This window comes from Rattus rattus, chromosome 2 (assembly GCF_011064425.1).
Source record: "Rattus rattus isolate New Zealand chromosome 2, Rrattus_CSIRO_v1, whole genome shotgun sequence".
NCBI classification, from domain to species: domain Eukaryota; kingdom Metazoa; phylum Chordata; class Mammalia; order Rodentia; family Muridae; genus Rattus; species Rattus rattus.
The window spans coordinates 91,869,357-91,888,519 of NC_046155.1; the positions used below are offsets into that span (position 1 = coordinate 91,869,357).

At 42.5% G+C, this 19,163-nt stretch overlaps 1 protein-coding gene across 4 annotated transcripts in view; it reads left to right on the forward strand.

Annotated features, from left to right (window-relative positions):
- The window catches only part of Dennd2b (DENN domain containing 2B), a 114,313-nt gene that overhangs the window by 24,951 nt on the left and 70,199 nt on the right, over positions 1-19,163 (forward strand). The window contains exon 1 of one of the 4 annotated variants that reach the window (XM_032892935.1): positions 3,023-3,150. The exons of the other annotated variants lie outside the window; for them this stretch is intronic. The gene's annotated coding sequence lies outside the window, so the exon portion shown is untranslated. Of the gene's footprint in view, positions 1-3,022; positions 3,151-19,163 lie in introns of those variants that run through there. 4 annotated transcript variants of the gene reach the window in all.

Below are 19,163 nucleotides of genomic sequence, written 5' to 3' on the forward strand. Positions count from 1 at the left end.
GTGGCTCCCTGGAAGAAGTTTAAAGCAGAAAACTCTGGAGTCTAGAACACTTAGGAACCTCCTGAGCCCTTTGCAGTATTAATGTTTTTTAGCACAGGAGCTGGGGTGACTTTATTATTGATGTTTTCCAAGGGTTGATCTTTAGCCTTTTATCGTCTTCATCCACATCCTCTTCCATAGGGGCCATCTCTCCTATTAATCATTAGTCAAGAGAAAGAAAGAGGGTGGCCATACCTCTGCCTCATATTTCAGAAATGGAATCTGCCACCTGCCTGCCTGCCTGCCTTCCTCCACCCCCTATTCAATGAGTATTTGTGTGATACAAAGTCTTACTATAGAACTAAGGCTGGCCTAGAACTTGAGATTCTCTTGTCTGAGTCTCTTCAGTGCTGGGAGTAAGTTTGTGTTAACATACTTGATTCATTTACTAGCTGGTTTCTAATTATGTAGGTTTGTGTCAGGGCAGGGCAGGGCAGAGAGAGAGAGAATATGAGAATGTTTTACTTGGGTCAGTATCTTCTATTTGCCCCTACATACTCCAGGCTAAGCAGCCCAGAAGCTCCTGGGGATTCTCCTGTCTCCACCTCCTGTCTTGATGTAAGCAGCAGTTGGATTAACACTGCTGTGTCTGACTGTTTTCCATGGGTTCTGGGGATTTGAATTCAGGTTCTCACACTTGTCTAGTAGGTGCTTTACCCACTAACCCCTCTTTCTAGTCTTAATAAATATTTACTGAGTATCCATTTTGTTGTAAGTGCGATTATATATAAGGGATGTGGAGATAACAAAGGCAGCATTCAGTTAACAAATAAACAGGTTAATACATGAAATTAAGGTACTGACACTTCCAAGTAGATAGTGGGGATAGGAGCACGAACTGGGAGTTAGAAAAGGCCTTTCAGAGAATGAGGTTCAAGCTGTGATCTCTAGGGTGAGGAGAAGCCAGGGAAGTACCTTCCTAAAGTAGGAAACAGAAGACAAGGCCCAGAGGTGGAGAGAACTTGATGTGCAGAGTAAGTGTGGTTGGAGTATAGGAGCAAGTGATTCAGACTGTAAGATGTTGGCCCAGGTTGAGATTGAGCTTAATGGCCATTGTCAGGCCAAACTCAGTATGAGGGATACCCATTGGAGTGAGGTGTGGAAATTTGACAGAGATGGATAGCTAAGAGCAGCATTGAATCTAATGAAGAGGAATCCAGAAAAGGTGTAGGAGAAGCAGAAATGGGCTGGCATGGGGATGGACACAAACAGACTCAGCTAGTAGAAGTTGAATGGATACATTTGTGGGATCAGCGATATATGTTCACAATTTTCTGCAAAGTTTTGGTCCATGTTACTTCATTAGTGGGTGTATTTTTTTTTTTTTTTCCAGAGCTGAGGACTGAACCCAGGGCCTTGTGCTTGCTAGGCAAGCACTCTACCACTGAGCTAAATCCCCAACCCCTAGTGGGTGTATTATTATACCAGACACTTGTATGTGCAATTTTACTTGGCATGTTAGTAAACACTCGTGACTATCTTTGGGTGAATTTGTTGATGTCCTTAAGGAACTTGGTTGCTTAAATTTTGTACCTCAGTCTAGGTGAACTGAAGCATTGCTCTCTCTATACCCCTATTCTGATTGACATACCAAAAATGTGTTCCTCTCAGTTACCTGAAACATTTAATGAGTTACCTGCTCAAGTTTTCATATTTCATTGATGAGTATGATCTTTCAATACATTGGAAACTAGAATAAGTTCTGAATGTTTGTGGAATTTAATGAAATATTTGTGACTTTGTCAACTACCAATACCACCAATTAGAATAAAAACTAGGACAAGAGATTGGGAATGTATGGCAAAACTGGAACACAGATAACCTGCATTACCTTTTTTTCTCTCTCTCCCTCCTACATATGTGTGTGTGTGTGTGTGTGTGTGTGTGTGTGTGTGTGTGTATAACTGCTCTTGTGAAAAAAGAGCAGTTATGAGGCTCATGAGCCTATGAGGTCATGTAGAAGACACAGCTGGAGTGACAGAAATCTTGTCCACCATACTTAGTGTATTATCATAGGTAGCTTCCTACCAATGGGGAATCCAGGAGCCCTTGCAGAGCTCTGAGGAGCCTTGGATTGGTGGTTTTGAGACTCGAACATATACCAGATTCACCCAGAGCTTATTTCAAGTTCAGTAAGGCCAAAGTGGGAGCTGACAGTTTGTGTTTTGGGCAAGTTTATAGATACACCTGCTGTAGTTGTTGTTGGTGATGTGTGTGGTGCTGGTGGTGTGTGGTGTATGTGGTGGTGATGGTGTGGTGTATGTGGTGGTGATGTGTAATGGTAAATGTGATTATATGTGGTGGTGGTAATGTGTGGAATAGGTGGTGGTGGTGTGTGGTAATGGTAGTAGGGTGTGTATGGTAGTAATGTGTAATGTGTAGTGGTTGTAGTGTGTGATGATAGTTGTGTGTGTGGTGGTGGAGGTGGTGGTGGTGACTGATGGTGGCAGTGGTGGTTTTGGAACCTCACTCTGAGAAACACTATTTAATAAGAGGTTTGATGGTTGAGATACAATAAGGCTTTGAGGCAAGAGTCTAGTTGGCTTACTCTCTTTGGCCAGCCTAGAATTCTGTGTGTATAAGTCTATCCTTCAGAAGTTCCTGGCTGGTTCACCCTGTAATACCAACAGAGATGGGTAAAGGTCTATGCCCTTCTACTCATTTTTCTCATGGTATCCAAGTCACTTTCAGGTGAGGTTTCAGATGGTGTGCTTGGCTCTAAATTGCTGCTTGTCTGGTTTTTGAAACATGCCTATCCTATGCCCTTTATTTTACTTTATTATTAGGACTGGTGACATTCCTGTCAGGAAATGCTGTGTGTCCTTGAGCACAGCCCCTTGATTGGCTGGGCTGGCAAGCAGGCCGAGCATGAGTGTGCTGTTTGTTAGCCAGGTTTACACAGAGAGATTATCTCTTCAGCCCAGGAGTTGAATTTCAAGGGCAAAGTACACAGTTGGTTGAAAAGTTGAGAACACCTGGCAGAGACGATTTCACTTGCCCAGCCCTTGGTGTGTTCCCACAGAGGTCAGGTTTTTTCATTTATGAGAGTTCCTCTAAGGCAGCATGGCTCCAGGCGCCATCACCATCACGTTTCAACACCAGAGGCTTCAGGTGAGACAAAACATAAAGCTGCCCCCCCGCCCCCCACTTCTTTGACATCCATGCTGCCTAAAGCCTTCTCTGGCTTGCTCTTCCCTCTGAGGAGAGGTCTGGGGCTTTTCTCCCTCGCCCCCCTTTTTAAATTTTTATTTTAAAGATTTAGACTTACTTTTTAGTGATTCTGTTTACATAGTATAACACCAGCAAATGACATGGCAAAGTACTAGACAGAACATGACTCACCTGGAGTCTGGGGAGAGGTGACATATAGGAAGCTAAGCTAATGCTTAGTGTTGGATGTTTCTGGGCCAACTGGTAATATTTGAACAATTTTGATGCTGATGTACTGTACAACTAATACGTAATTGAAATTTTCGAATTGTATGTTTTACCACAAGAAAATATTACACTCTACTAAAAACTGTCTTACTAGTCTTTACCAAGAGTGCTTTCCTATGCCAGTGCATTCCTCCTGACAGCAGCGCTGTGCCTTTTCAGATGGACTCTGATAATTTACTTAACAGGGGCCCTAGGAATTGGCCTTTGGATTGTTACAGGTTTCCCCGAGGAAGCGGCAGCACACAAGTGACTTTGACCATGTGTTCTAATACTTGTGTTTCCCTAGGCAAAATTACTAGAAGATTTGCTGATCAAAGGATATGCTCATTAAAAAATGTTAATAAATACTGCCAAACTGCTTTCCAAAGAAGTTGTATTAGCTTAATTCTCATGAGTAGTAGAGAAAGGCACCTGTTTCTACATACCATTGCCATATGGTATTAGCAAGTTTTTAATCTTTGCCATTCTGATAGGTAAAAAAGAATTTCTCCTTTAAAAGTGATTTTATTTTTTTATTATGTGGATGTGACTGAAGAACCAGTGGAGTCCAGAAGAAAGCTTTGGAGTTCTTGGCCTCTGAAAACAGGCTTTTTTTCCTGAAGCTTTATTTAGGTTTTTGTCATTATTAGCAGAATCCAGCACTTTTCATGTTTACTGCCAATTACTTTTACTTTTACTTTTCTGTGAATTTTTTTCTTTCTTTCTTTTTTTTTCCTTGGAGCTGAGAACCGAACCCAGGGCCTTGCGCTTGTTCACCTTCTTAATTGGTCCCTTACAGATTTGTTAAGAAATTACACACGTATATCAGGTGTGGGCTGTATGTATTGATGGTATTTTTCTCCTTTTTTCCTCCTTTCTCCTGTTGAATTGGTTCTTTACATAAAATTGGTAAATTTACTTTCTCTTGTTTTTAAGTGAGTCAAGCCCCAGTATTCATATTCTCACACTATCTATTTCCTATTTATGGTGTACCATAGCAATTAAAACCATTTTTGCAACACTAACAAAGGAACACTTTCAATCCAGCTAGTGAAAGTGGCAGATTGACACTTATATTTACAAAACACAAGTCTCCCGGGTTCTGGACGCTGTTTATTTTCTGTTATCTTAGATATGGTACTGATATATTCCTTTTCTGTGTGTTTGGGGATAATCACATCTGCCCCCCTTGGAAAAACCTCAGAGTGAATCCCAAGTGCAGCTGCGTGAATGCCAGATACCTAGACATTGTGACACAGCATCTTCAGATGTAGTTGAATTATCTCATTCTGGCTGAGATGGCCCCCAGGTATTGACATCAGCGACAGAGTGGCAGAGTAAGTGGGCCAAAGTTCGAGAAATCATTAGGACCCAGAAAGGGTGTGGCTTTGACATGGGAGCAGCAGTAAAGCATGAGCAAATGTGTCTTCTTCAGGGATTAATAGAGTTGGGTGTTGTGGCCCAAGCACGGAAACCTGGTGATTCAGAGGCAGAGGCGGGGAAGTGCTACAAGATCAAGGCCAGCCTGATTTGTCTCCAGAGAAGATAAAGAGCTAGCTCAGTCTTATCGAAGATGCTTATCGTTCAAATGCTGAAATACTGGGGAAGTGGAGTCAGGGCAGGTCTTTGGAGTTCACTGGCCAGGAGCCTAGTGAACCAGGCGAGTGAGAGATTAAAAAAAAGGTGAATGGCCCTTATAGAACAAGATGATCTCCCTCCCTCTCTCTGTCTCTGTCTCTGTCTCTCTGTCTCTCTGTCTCTCTCTCTCTCTCTCTCTCTCTCTCTCACACACACACACACACACACACACACACACACGCGCGCGCGCGCGCGTGCACACGTCAGAATGAAGAAAGATTTTAAAGTCAAGTGAAGGAAGAGTGCTGTTTATTGAAGATTTACTTTGTCCCAGATACTAAACAGATTCACCTCAACTGTACTTTTACGTCAGCTTTTAATACGGGATCAGCCTAGGGTTGCTGATCCTAGGGTCCTAAACCCAGGAAAGATCACCTTCTTCAAGGATCAAAGTATAAATCAAACCTTAGAGTTAGTCATTAGGGTTTAGGAGATTTGAGAGCAGGAATGGGCTAGCATGGTTTCTGTTCTGTCAGCCAGAAGCTTAGGTAGAAATATTAGTGGAAGTTGGCTAAGTAAGGAAGCAGAAAGGGAAAGTATTCAGATAAGCATACATCAGGCCTCTGCAGAGCCAACTGCCCATCAGCAGCTGCACTCTGAAGGAACTTAGCTTGCTGGATGAGGCTTGCTAGAAAAGGCCAGCATCCTGAGTGGGCCAGATCAGGTGTTTGGAACTAACACAGCAAACAGAAACGTCTTCCTTAGTCTATGAAGACTTGAAAGAGCTGAGCAGTGCATGTCTTACTGCACTGTCAGTTCTTGCCAACAAGTGCTGTGCTGAGCTGGGTGCCATGTTAGGTGTTGGGGTTTTGTGGTTCCCCATAGTTTGGACCTGTGGAGGAGCAAGCATGATGTGCATAGGAAGAAGGACATAGAGTAGACCTGAAGAATCTGCTGAGGCTCGGGCATGGCTTTGGTTGTAAATAAACCAGGTGATTGCTGGTAAAGTCACAGGTAAAGTGGGGCAGGGAAGGGAGGCATCGAGCCTTCGAGCAAGCAGTGTATGCCGTACTTGCTGGTAGGCTTGAATATGATTGAGAGGTCAGGGGTCGTTTCTAAGAACTTGCAGGACTTTGTGGAAAAGCAAGTTGTATGTCTCTCTGTGTTATCAGGGTGGTGGATGGACAGAGTTCACTTTGTACTTAATAGATTTATCTGGTTGTTTCTGTGGAGCATTATTTGGGTTGTTGTCTCTCCTATGTATTTTCTATGAACTGTAAATTAGATATATAGGCTAGACTAGGGTAAGCATTTGGGAGGGGGCCACTTTATAAGCAGTGCAGAGGACCACAAGCAGATAGATTTGGATATCCCACGATTACTAGTGTTCAATTTGATTACTGCTCAAAGTAGTTCAGTCAGATGTCTTCATTGTAAAATTACAGTTTTCATTTTGTGAAGGTCACCTCTGGGTGACCTTTGGCACTGCTCCTCTTTAATCTTTCACTTAAGAGGTTTTATTTTTTAAACTTTGAATTATGGAAAAATGTCAAGCGTACCCAAAAGTAGAGTTGAAGATGAATAGCCTTATAACCACCATTCAGCAGCAACTACTGTCAGCACATGGACTAGCTGCCATTCCTTCTATGCCTATCTACCACTCCACGACCAGATTTTTGAAGGCATCATATATTTCTGACCACTAGCATTATAGAAAGGACTCTCCTTTCTAGACCATAAAGACCTTTATGATACATTTGCTGATCTACCTGCTCTGCCCAAGAACAAGACTTTGAGAGAGAGAGAGAGAGAGAGAGAGAGAGAGAGAGAGAGAGAGAGAGAGAGAGAGATTATAACCAGGGTTTCAAACAGGAGTGAGTGGTACTGTTGCCAGGAAGGGAGAGCTGTAAATACTCTGGTGTGTGTTAGGGTAGGGATGCTGTGTGATATGATTGAAGGTGTGGGCAATGGAAAAGAGAAGACAGGGAGGAAAACCTCAGAGCATCATTAAGCCTCTGTCTCCCCAAACATTGCTGTCTGCTGGTTAGTGTTGGGGAAGTGAAAGGGGTGAAGATGGGGGTGTCGGGGAGGAACAGGATCCCTTTAGTCATTGACCAACTACTGCAGTTCAGGCTGAAGAGATTCAAGGTCAAGGGCAGGAAGGGTGAGACAGAACCAGACTATGTAACCTGTACTGGAGGCCAGTATTCCCTTCGATATGTTAAACAGGTACCCCTGCCGTTTGTCCCTGGTTTCTTTGAGACCTAATGACCAGGGAAGGCACACCTATCTGCTAGGGTAGTAACCTTTGAGCATTCAGGAAAGGCACACGTTGTAGTTGTTTTTGTTTGGAAGAACTTTGAGTCAGAATTTGTGTCGTTGGCTAACCTAGAAAACTTGGAAATGACAGCTTCTCTTCTCAGAGATAGTGGTGGTTTGCTTGGTTTTGTTTAATGTCTGTTTGAGGCTAGGGGTGGAGCTCAGAGGTAGATTACTTTCCTAGTATGTACAAGACCTTGACTTCAAGCTCCAGCACTACAAAAGAAAGCAAAATAAAGCAAAAGATAGAAGCTCTTGAAAGAATTCTTTGATAGTGGCCATTACTGAAGATTGAAAAGGGAGCTGGAAGAAAAGAAGTCCGTTTAGCTGAGTCAGCTTCTTCTCAGTGGTGAAACAAACAGTAGTCTGTGCCCAGGGGAGGCTTTTACAGATGGGATGATTTCTCAGTGAGCATCAAACACGTGTTTAAGAGAATGACTGACATTCTCTTAAATGACTTTGTGAACTTTAATGCTGGGAGACAAGTTAAGCTGTGTTTGGAGCTCATATCCTCTTTTTTTTTTTAATCTTTTTTTTTTCTTTTTTTTTTTCAGAGCTGGGGACCGAACCCAGGGTCTTGCGCTTGCTAGGCAAGCGCTCTACCACTGAGCCAAATCCCCAACCCCTCATAACCTCTTAATGTTTGTGTATGTGCATGCATGTGCATTTGTATACATGCGTACATGTGTGTAAAGTGGTAATGTTAGCTCTACCATACGCATCTTTCCCAGGAGGGTGGTAGCCATTATTTATATATTATACCTCACAGCATGTGAAACATTTTTGCACACCTATTTCCTTGGATTTATGGTCTGTCTTTTCAGGAGAGGAATTGAAGTGGTTGGCTATAGAAGACACAGTAAAAGTGACACCCCACTGTACTTTCCATGACAGAGTAACCAGAAGGGGGATTTTAAAGTTAGACCCAGTTTGAATTCTGTCTCCTCTTTTTACTGACTATACTTTGGGTTTTCTTGCTTAGTAAAATAAATAGAATTGGTAACACTTACCTCGTGGAATTGTTTTAGAGTATTAAATGAATTGGCACAATTAATGTATGGGAACAATGCTCTGCATGCAAGGTCACTGGTCAAAGAAAACTGTTCAGAACAGAGTAGCAGGTGATTGGCACCAGAGAAGCCTGTGCAGTGTCCTAGTTGTCCATGTTTGAGACTGTGAGTGGTCTTCTGTTCTGACGCGAGTTCTTTATAGTCCGTGCTTCAGTCTCAGAGCAGCTCAAGGTTGGTTTTTTTTTTTTTAAAGATTTATTTATATGCGTATTTTATGTTTCTGAGTGCTCTGTCTTCATGCACACCAGAAAAGGGCATCAGATCCCATTACAGATGGTTGTGAGCCACCATGTGGTTGTTGGAGATTGAACTCAGGGCCTCTGGAAGAGCAGCCAGTGCTCTTAACCACTGAGCCATCTCTCCAGCCCCCGATTTTTCTTTTAAGTTTCATATTGTAATGAAATTTATATGGGTAGCTAAGGTAATGTTTAATGATATATTGGATATAATTCTTTTTTATTTTTATTTTATTTAATATTGGTATGTGTGAGAGAGTATGTGGGTGTCCTTGTGGCATGGCACATATGTGGAAGTCAAAGGATAGTTCTTCATCCTCTGTGTATTCTGGGGTCAAACAGGCTATCAGGCTTACAGAGGGATCACTTATATGTTAAGTGATTCCTTTTTTAAAAATTAAGAAGTTGACTTTATTGCTATAGCTTTAGTAGTTTTCTTACCAGTTTTACAAAAGATGCTTATGCACTATTGGTTTTCTATAGCTCCTTCTGCAGACTACCAATTCAAATATTTTATATAAAATTGTAACTTGTCATCTGGGTGGTAATAATACATGCCTTTAATACCAGTACTCTAGAGGCAGAGGCTGACAGATCTCTGAGTTTGAGGCCAGCCTAGTCTACAAAACAAGTTCCCAGACAGCTAAAAGCACACGGAGAAACCTTATCTTAAAAAAACAAAAACAAAAATTGTAACTTGTCAAAAAATACTGTTTAAGGAGCTAAGCTATTAGAATCTCATGTAGCCTTCTGGTGACCTGACTTATAGAAAAATGGGACTTGACATACCTGGAGCATTGATACCCCCATACTTTGTGGTAGAGTTTTGTTAAGAATTGTACTGTAATTCAAGACTGATTTTGTATCCTATATTTTGTATTCTATATTTCCAGCTAAATGTAGAGCCATAGATTTAAGAAACCAGATCAAAAAGGTTGCCTTCCTACTATCAAGTTAGAACCTAGCACCATATAGTCTTGCTTATGTTAAAGCGTTAAAGCATTATAGTGGTAGAAGCCGTGCAGTCAGTACTTGGTAAGTTTCTCTTTAGAAGCAAGCTTCTAAATGCAAGATTGGCAAGTGACTAGTACCTAGCGTACTAGCTAATGTTGCTCAATGTCTTTCTTGAATTTTGTTACCTTTTTTTATTTGGAATTCACTATACAGACCAGGCTGTTTTTGACCCACAGAGATCTGCTTGCCTCTGTCTCTGAAGTGCCAGGATTAAGGGTGTGTGCCACCACACCCTGCAAATTTTGTTAGTCTTTATCTTACTAATTCCAGAAAAAGAGTTGCCACTCATGTGGACTTGACATGGCCACTTCAACATCATCGCTTTTGTTTTGTCAGTCACTGTCCTCATCACAGGTAGCTGCACCCAGAGGAGCTGGGCTCCGTGGCAGGTGTATTAGTGCCACACTTTAGAATGGAGTTGGGAGCTGCGCAGTTCTCAGATCTCCGCCTTTCATTCTCCAGTGGACTCATGCTTAATATCTATGTATTCCTGTTATTCTCAATTCCCAACCTGCGTTAGAACCTCTAAGCCCAGCTCTTTCTCTAAAGCCTCCCTCTTTCTCTGCTCAAGTGTGCTGCCATCCCAGCTAAGCCTCACTTAGTACTGGCAGGACCAATTCACCTTTCCCTCCCCCTACCCCTCCTTCTCTCTTTTTCTGTTGTTTTATAAAAAAATAATAAATGCATTAAGAAGGAAGTAAAACCAGTTTATTAATATTTGGTCTCTATTGTCCTTTGGGTGGCTTATGCCACACATTTGTTTTTTCTTATAGTATCATCTATGCATAAATCTCGCACTTAGACTTTGTAACTTACTTTTTGTACTGATTTTGGTTGGTTAGACCTACAAACACTATTTAAAACTATTTTGCAATATTTAATCCTGCATAGGATTTCATTGTATGGATGAATCAATTTGATGATAGACTTTTGGGCTGTTTAAAAATTGACAGTTTTACCCAGAGGGGATAGGAACCCCACAGGAAGACCAACAGAGTCAACTAACCCCGACCCTAGGGGGCTCCCAGAGACTGAACCACCAACCAAAGATCATTCATGGGCACATCTATAGGAGATGCGCAGCTTGGTCTTCATTCAGGTCCCCAACAACTGCAGTAGGGGCTGTCCCTGGCTCTGTTACCTGCCTGTGAATCCTGTTCCCCTAACTAGGCTGCCTTGTCTGGTCTCAGTGGGAGAAGATGTGCTCAGTCCTGCAGTGACTTGAGATGCCAGGGTGGGTTGGTACCCAGGAATACTTCCCCTTTCTCAGAGGAGTAGGGGAGAGGGAATGGGGGAGGGGCCACATGAAGGGGGGACTGGATTAGGATATAAAGTGAATAAATACATTTTAACAAAAATAAATTGGCAATTTTTATTTTCTGTGGTAAATTTGCCTGCTATAATTTCTGGATAAATATTTCTATAAATTTCTATATGAAAGTGGAATTGTTAGTCTAGAAGGCATTTATCATATCTAAGTGATTTAATAATAATATCTTTTTGCTTTTTGAAAACAGTATCTTTTGAAGTTTGGATAAGAATATAGATAAAAGGTTAATATGAAAAAATACATGTATAAACTAGTTCAACTGAATTGATAGTATGTATTTTGCCATTGTATAACAGTGAATGAGGGTGGCTGTCTTTCTCTCTTGTCTTCTATCTATCTGACGTTGTTGTAATGAGCACCTGCGTACAGTAAATATGCATGGGTTTATATCCATAGTACCTAGACAAATGAGCTGCTCTAAAGGAAGATACACTTCTTCACCTTGAGGAGTAATTACAAGGCTCTGTCTACTGTGTTTATCACAATGCCTATAAGAGCTCACTTCCTCTCACTTTTGCTAAGACTTAGAGATGCCACCTCGGTATTTTCCAGTCTGGCGAGTATGAAATAATATCTCAACACTTATATTTGTGGTTTCTTGATATACCAAAGAAGTTAAGCATTGTTTTGGGTTTTTTTTTTTTTTGACACTTGTTACATACATTTTCCTCTTTTTCAGTCATTTTTTTTCCTAATGATTTTAGAAGTTCTTGACATAGTCTTAATCTTTAGTCATTAGCACTTGTGTAAGTTGCAGTTATTTTGCTGTGAGGCTTATCTTTTAACTTTGTAGTGAGTATTAGCATCATGTATACTTTTCAGAGCTTTTGAAATGTGCAATTATATATATATGTAGGAAAATTATATTCCTAAATTTCTTCAGAAAAATGGCAGTGGTTTACAGAGCAATCGTGGTGTATTGAGTGCCGTTTGATACACTTTGCCTGAGTTTGGCAATCATTTTGCCAAGTGTAATAGACAAGAGAGGTAGTATCTTTGATTTTAACTTTCCTTGAGCTTGCTTACTGCTTCATTGTAGCTGAAAGCCTGCCTCACCTGATGCTTCACTTCAATGAAGCCACTCAACTCCTCCCCAGCTCTTACGCTGTGCTCCTTTAAAAAGATTACTTGTTTACTTTTATTCTATGTGTCCATGCATATAATGAATATTTTGCTTGCATATATGTCTGTGTACCATGTACTAACCTTGAAGGCCAATAGAATGTGTCAGATCCATTGGAACTAGGGTTACAGTTGTGAGCTGTTATTTGGATGCTGGGAATTGAATACAGTTCCTTCAGGAAGAGCAGCCAATGCTCTTAGCCATTGTTATCTGTGCTCCTTGATGTGGTTTGAAGGACTCCTCTGCATCTTTACTTTTTCTTTCAGACAAGGTCTCTTGTTCCTGACTGGCCTGGAACTTGCTATTTGAACCAGGCTGGCCTTGAACTCATAAGGGATCTACCTGCCTTGCACCTCTACACCAGCTTCATCTTCACTCTTCTTAACATGCAGTAGCATAGCTATACCTTGGGCACTGTCACTCGGGGTAGTTAGTTCAAGTTTCTAAACTCTGAAAATTATCCTGTGTACATTTCCCTTCATTCTCCCTAATTTTCTCTCTTAACACCTCCAGTGTTTCTTCTTTGCTCATAAGATTCATAGCTGCCCCAAGGACTGTCCACTTGATTTTCTCTTCAGCCTAACCTCAAACAAACATTTCTGATTAACTCAGGTCCCTTCCATGGCTTTGCTGGTCATGATCAGACTCTTCTGCTGTAGCCTCCAGACTTGAGAATGGCTTCATCTTTCACCAGAAGCACAGAACATGGTTCCTTGTTTCTTTCTTGGGTATTTTTGTGCTTTCCTGGAGTTAAGATCCTTAATTTGTCTTCTGAGACATGGTGTTTCTTCTGTATTTTCATCTGTCCTCTTCTCTCTGCCCCTTTCAACTCAGCAGCCATCAGCTTGAACATCTCTCTGCTGCTCGTGTCTTCTACTTGTCTACCTTCAAGCTTTGCTCCTGAAGTTCCTTTGGCCCAGCAGAGTCTCTTTATTCTTGCACTGTTAGCTGGGCCACTTAATTGACTATCTACTAGCATTTAAGATTCTTGTCTCTGTCTACCTATTAGAAACATAGGCTCTCGAGGATGGACCTGTGTCTCTTATATCTTGGTGCTCAGAACTGAGCACATTGGTGTGTACTTAGCTGGTATTTGGTAGGTGTTAATTGAATACACACTATTATGAAATATAACGTGAAGATGGCAGGCCCATACCCAGATGTGCCCCTGAGAAATTACACTGTGCAACAGACTTTGTTTAAAAGAGGTTTATTGGAGAAGGGGAGAGGAGTGAGGGCCTGGGAAAAAGGATAGAGGCAGGCAGACAGGTGGGCATGTAGACAGGTAGACAGATGGGAACAGAGCCCTGAGGGCAGAAAAGGGGGAAGGGGGGGCAGTGTACAGAGAACAGATAAAAGGGATGCTGGAACGGGGGTGGGGAGACAGAGATGCAGACAGACAGACAGACAGACAGATGGGTCTTTCTGATCTGCGGCACACACCTGTCATACCTGGTGGCTGCAGCGGGTTATGATGTAAGCAATTGCTAAGTCCCTGAGGGCAGATCAATGGAATCTCCTGTATGCTCACATTCTTCCCTTTTTGTTTAATTTAAATCAAGGAACCAGTGATGGTGGGTTAGGAGTGAGGGTGTTGTGTTCTTTAGACTCCTTCCTGCAGATTGGTCACATTATCTTTGGGGACCCTAAGAAAATTCTGGCCAAGTCTTGGGGGAGCTGGCTGTTTCACTGCTGTCCAGGTTCTGTGGGACCATCTAGGGTTGGGAGAGTGCAGGCCCAGTTGAAGCCATCGGTGAGGCTGCACTAGATTACTTGGGGCAAGCCTCCTTGGAGCTCTCCAGGATACAGATTTTGAGGAAACACCTGGACATGGCAGGATGCTGGGATAGATATCAGAAGATGAAGTTAAGGAGTTCAGGGAGAATTACTTTTTCTTACCTGTACGTTATCGTTGTTTGTAATCTATTGAAACCCACATTGTAGAGAAGACAATAGATCCATACCTTTGTGTCATAGTAGAAACTTGGGAAACAGTTTTGGGTTAAAAGCATGAATTCTCTTTAAGGTGAACTCAGGAAAAACCAAAGTCTTCCATGGAGCAAAAGCTCACTTGATCTTGATTTTCAGTATGATTACAAGGAGGGTCTTCTTCCCTCTATCCAGAAAACTGGGTGTATATAGATTTAGCACAAGGAGAAACATTTTTAAATTTATACTTAAAAGACAATCATAGGAAAAATTAAAATCTTGAGCTTGTGACTATGGTGTGGTATTATATGGTGAGGGCTTTACCAGAGTTAGACTAATGACTTATCAGAACTCCACTAATTAATGTTAAAACTTTAAACTTTGAAGTCTTAATACAACAGTAGGACAGTGATGAGAAGAGATATGAAGCAATTTTCATTCCTTTTATACTGTAAATCACTTTCTTATCACCATTTAAGCTTTGTAGCTAAGAGGCCTGGTAGTTTTAACTAATGAACTGACTAATGAACTAACACGGTGGTGGATTACCTTGAGGTAAAGAGCTAGTTGCCTGTTGTTCTCTAGCTGTCAAGCTACAGTTAGCTTAGCTGTCAATGTTATCAAAGACCTGAGAAGAATAAATTATAATCTGAGTGGCATATGCATCAATTAAAATGACAGAGACTAGTCCATAGTCCATTGCCTAGACAGTTGTCCTAGGTTCCTCTGGTCTCTGTGGCACTGTGGGCAGAGGCAGTCTTTGGCCATCAGGCCCAAATGAGAAGCTTTTTCTGTGGAGAAGGAACACGAGAGAGACTGGCCTCACCTTGTTTTGGGCAAAGCGGGGCAGTCAACTCTCTGGCATTCTGTTTGTCCGAGGTTTGAGCCCCAGCAGCAGGTGAGGCATTGGAACAGTCTTGGTCAGTGGTTAGTGTACAGTAATCCAAGTGAAGTCCTTTGTTTTTGTGCCCATTATCTTCTGGGAGACCTTGCGGGGCCACTGTTTGGCTCTGAGAGTCTTTCACTTGTCATAGTAAGTTTAAACATCTTATGCCATATTCAGCAGATCTCTGACAAGTTTGAGGGCCACATTGTTTATACAAACTTGTTTCTAAGTACTTTCTGCTTTAATTTTGAAAACACGTATAGGAGGCTAAATAAGGCTTGTTCCTGTAATTAATTGCATCCGTTCTTAGCATAACTTCAATTGTGATTCTGAATGCATTAAAGGATTTGATCATTTATAAGGTGACTGATTACCAATTTGACATTTTAAATTATCCTTAATAGTTTGTAATAATTTAATGGATTTCATAAGACTAGGACTTTATGTTTTATCCCTGTTAGGTTTAGACTTAAAATAACAATTTTAAATTGGAGCCTTCTCAGCATCAAAACAAAACCTTTTAATCTATAAACAGTCCCTAAAGAGACTGGAAACTTTTGTGACCTTTGTGTGGTGTGTCATTGTAGAACACAACTGTTTCCCATATGATTTAGTTTATTCAAAATCTATAGCTTAATAACATTAGCAAAAACAAGGTTAAACATTTTATGCCAGTGATTTTTAACATTTTTAATGCCGTAAACCTCAAAAACCTTTTTTTTTAAAGCTCTCTCAGCTGTGTTTCTGAGTTTATCAGTTCAGGGTCCAGAAGAAGAGGGGATCCAGCAACAGTGACCAGCTTGGAGTTAGCCATGCTGGCTCTCTAGGACAGGGGAGCGAAGAGCACAAAGGGTTGGTTGGGCCTGGAAGGATCCTCCACCCGCTCCTTTCCCTCCTTCCCCGAGCTGGATGCAGGGTGAAGAGCAGCAAGCCAGTTGGCAGGCTGGCCTTTTCTGCCTTCAAGTACTGTGTTTCTGTTGCTAACAACAGACATGGGTAGTGTAAATAAAACACAGACTCACAGGCACAGGGACCCATGGAGCCAGAGCTGAGGGGGAAGGGCTGAAGTGGACCAGGACTGAGGATGCAGGGCTGAGTGTCTGACGGCGCTGTGTGGACTCCATCCTCTCTCCACCCATCATGTGGACCTATCATAAGCTGTTGTGTGGGAGACACTCCACTACTGTGGAGCAGGAGAGATCTAGATGACAGGTTCCAGATAAGGTGATTGGCATGACTAGATGTGCTTTGCTCAAGCTGACACTCCTACAAGCTAGATGCTTGTGACCTGAGGCGGCATGATGGCTTATTTTCCCCTCTCCTTTCTGGAATCAGCAACAGGACCTGATTTCTGAGCTGATCTGGAAAGCCATGTAGATTTGCACCCCTGACTTTGTGAATAGTGCTTTGAGTAAGTTCCTGAAGGCGTGCGCTCCCATCATGTGGACTAAGACTGATTCGCCTCTCTGGAAGGATGGTCCTAACAGCAAGAGGCTGGGCATTTGGTGCTCAGGGACTTGCGGTTCAGGTAGATGGTGATAGGGCTAGGTGGTCTCTGTCAAATGGGTATCTGTGATTATGTGCAGAGAAGATATTCTGGGTCTGAGGTAATAAATGGATTGAAATTCTAGAGCATTCCTTTAGTGCATCACTTTGAGCACTTGTTTTGTAGTGTCTGACACAGGGTGATTATCTTAGGGTGAGGGTATTTGAAGCAACATGTGATAGATCTAAGGAATATATTTGTACTGGCTGGTTTTATGTGTCAACTTGACACAAGCTGAAGTTATCACAGAGAAAGGAGCCTCAGTTGAGGAAATGTCTCCATGAGACCCAGCTGTAAGGCATTTTCTCAATTAGTGATCAAGAGGAGGTGGACCCAGCCCATTGTGGGTGATGCTGTCCCTGGGCTGGTGTCTTGGGTTCTCTAAGAGAGCAAGCTGAGCAAGCCAGGGGAAGCAAGTCAGTAAGTAACATCCCTCCATGGCCTCTGCATCAGCTCCTGCTTCCTGCCCTGTGTGAGTTCAGTCTTGACTTCCTTTGGTGATGAACAGCAATGTGGAAATAAGCTGAATAAACCCTTTCCTCCATCCTCTTGGTCATAATGCTTGTGTAGGAACTTGCTTCTTGGTCATAATGTTTGTGTAGGAATAGAAACCCTGACTAAGGCAATATTCTAGGCTCTCAGAAAGAAACAATGATCTCCACTTCAGTCTGGGCATGAGCTGACTGGGCTCTTAGGATATGGAAGCTGTGGGGAGACTTGATTGGGTCTGGAATCACACACCTTGGAGTGTGAGTGAGATTTGAATAGCAGAGAGGGAGAAGCAGCACACTCCAGCTGTCGAGGGTTTAAGTGTAAAAGAATAGAGACAGAAAATGGGCATATTGGAACAGGAGGAGTGATACCTGTAGAGGGAACAGCATATTTGTTTGTTGTGTGTGTGTGTGTGTGTGTGTGTGTGTGCGTACGTGCGTGCGTGTTTGTGTATGTGGGTGTATGGGTGTGTAAGGAATTAGGGGTAGGAAGGTGGAGTGGTTGTGGCGCAGACAAGAGGAAGAAGAGGGTAATAAATTGGCATTGGTGCTGGGTAGTTAGCAGCCCTGAATAACAGGCTAGTGTCATTTATGAGTATGGAGAACTAGAGACTGAAGAGTAAAGGGAAATATCGATGTAGTAATTCTGCCTTGCATTCAGGTATCTCCTCTGGGTGCCCCCCAAGGCTGCTCCCTGAAGCCAGAGGTTAGGAGTCAGTGATGGAGGAGAAATCGCAAAGAACACAACACAGTTAACTTTTTCAATAGTTCTCTATATTTGGCTCTTAGTAAGTAAAATGGCTCCAAGGACATCTTTGCTCTGCTTCCTAAACTTGTCCTTGAAGCCTCTGGGGCTGTTATCTAGCTTGGTTAGAGCTGCTGAGCAGTTTTGCATACTCCTTGCCAGGAATTAATGTCCTTGGGCCTCAGCTGGGGTGTGTCCCCAATCCAGCCATCTGGAAGGTCAGAGCTATTAGCCAGTAGAATGTGCCCATTAGCTCTTGGAGGGGTTACAACCTGTTAGTGGAATCCTAAGCCTGGGAACTGCTTCTCTCACAGGGCCTTTCACACTTGGAACAGCTAACTGGTGTTGCACTCCCTTATTTGGACACTAAATTTTCTGGGTGAGATTGCAGTTTGCCTTTGTTTTGAGTGAGTTTTAAAGTATCTGACATCCTCGTGAGTGATTTTTCTTTAAAGGAGATCAGCATAGCACCAAAGCATTGACTTCTCTCCACCTGAGTCTTCCCTTGGCCTCCAGCCCATCTGTTTATGAAACCAGAATGAAGTTCCCACATTCTGCATGCTCACTGGTCTCCCTAGGGACGAGTGGAGAACACCACCATAGAGACAGAGACAGTAGAAACATGAGTCTGGCTCTAGAGATCATGGAGAGCTTTGCTTGTGTCCTAGAAAAACCTGGGAGAACTTTTCTGTGCTTTGGGAAATTTGTTGTGCCCATCAGCTTGGCTTCGTCTGGGGCCAAGACACCAGGAGCAAGGTGCAGGCAGGGATATGTGTGGTATTGGGAGGTAGAGGGGCTACCATAGGTGAAGAAATTTTGTGGGACTCTGAGACCATACTTTTCCTGTATATCTCACCCCTCTGCTCAGAGCTAACCCTACCGGAGGGGAGCTCTGTTTACCTCTGGCTGCCCTTTGATTGTTTCCTGCCTACCCAAGGGAAGTGATTGCCAGTGACAGTGATACAGAATCCTAGCACAGGAGGGAAGGCAGTCAACGAAGCTGTGCTTCCAGTTGGAACTTGCTGAAGCAGCCTTTCAGCCCTCTGGGGGGAAGCTTTGGGCTTAGAGTCATGCCAAAGAGGCTTAATGCTTAAAGATTAATAGAGCCTAGGAGTAGAGTTGAGGAGGCCCCTTGCTGTCCTCCAGAAGTTGGAGGGCAGGCTGACCAACTGAAAGTGCTGTCCTAGTGGGAAGGCCTTCCTGTGCAGCCCAGTGTCACCAGCCCATACACAAACCCTTTGCACCAGCACTGCCTCTTACAGACGAGGAGAGTGCAGCTTAGACAGAGTAGCATTGCTTCAAAGCTTTGTAGCAGTTGGAGGAATTTTATATTCAAATTTCATTAACTACTTGGAATTACTCCAAGACTACTCTTTCCCCATTATTCCTTGTAGAGGAAACCAAGCTAGTATTTTAAGTAAGCTTTTAATTTTAGAATAG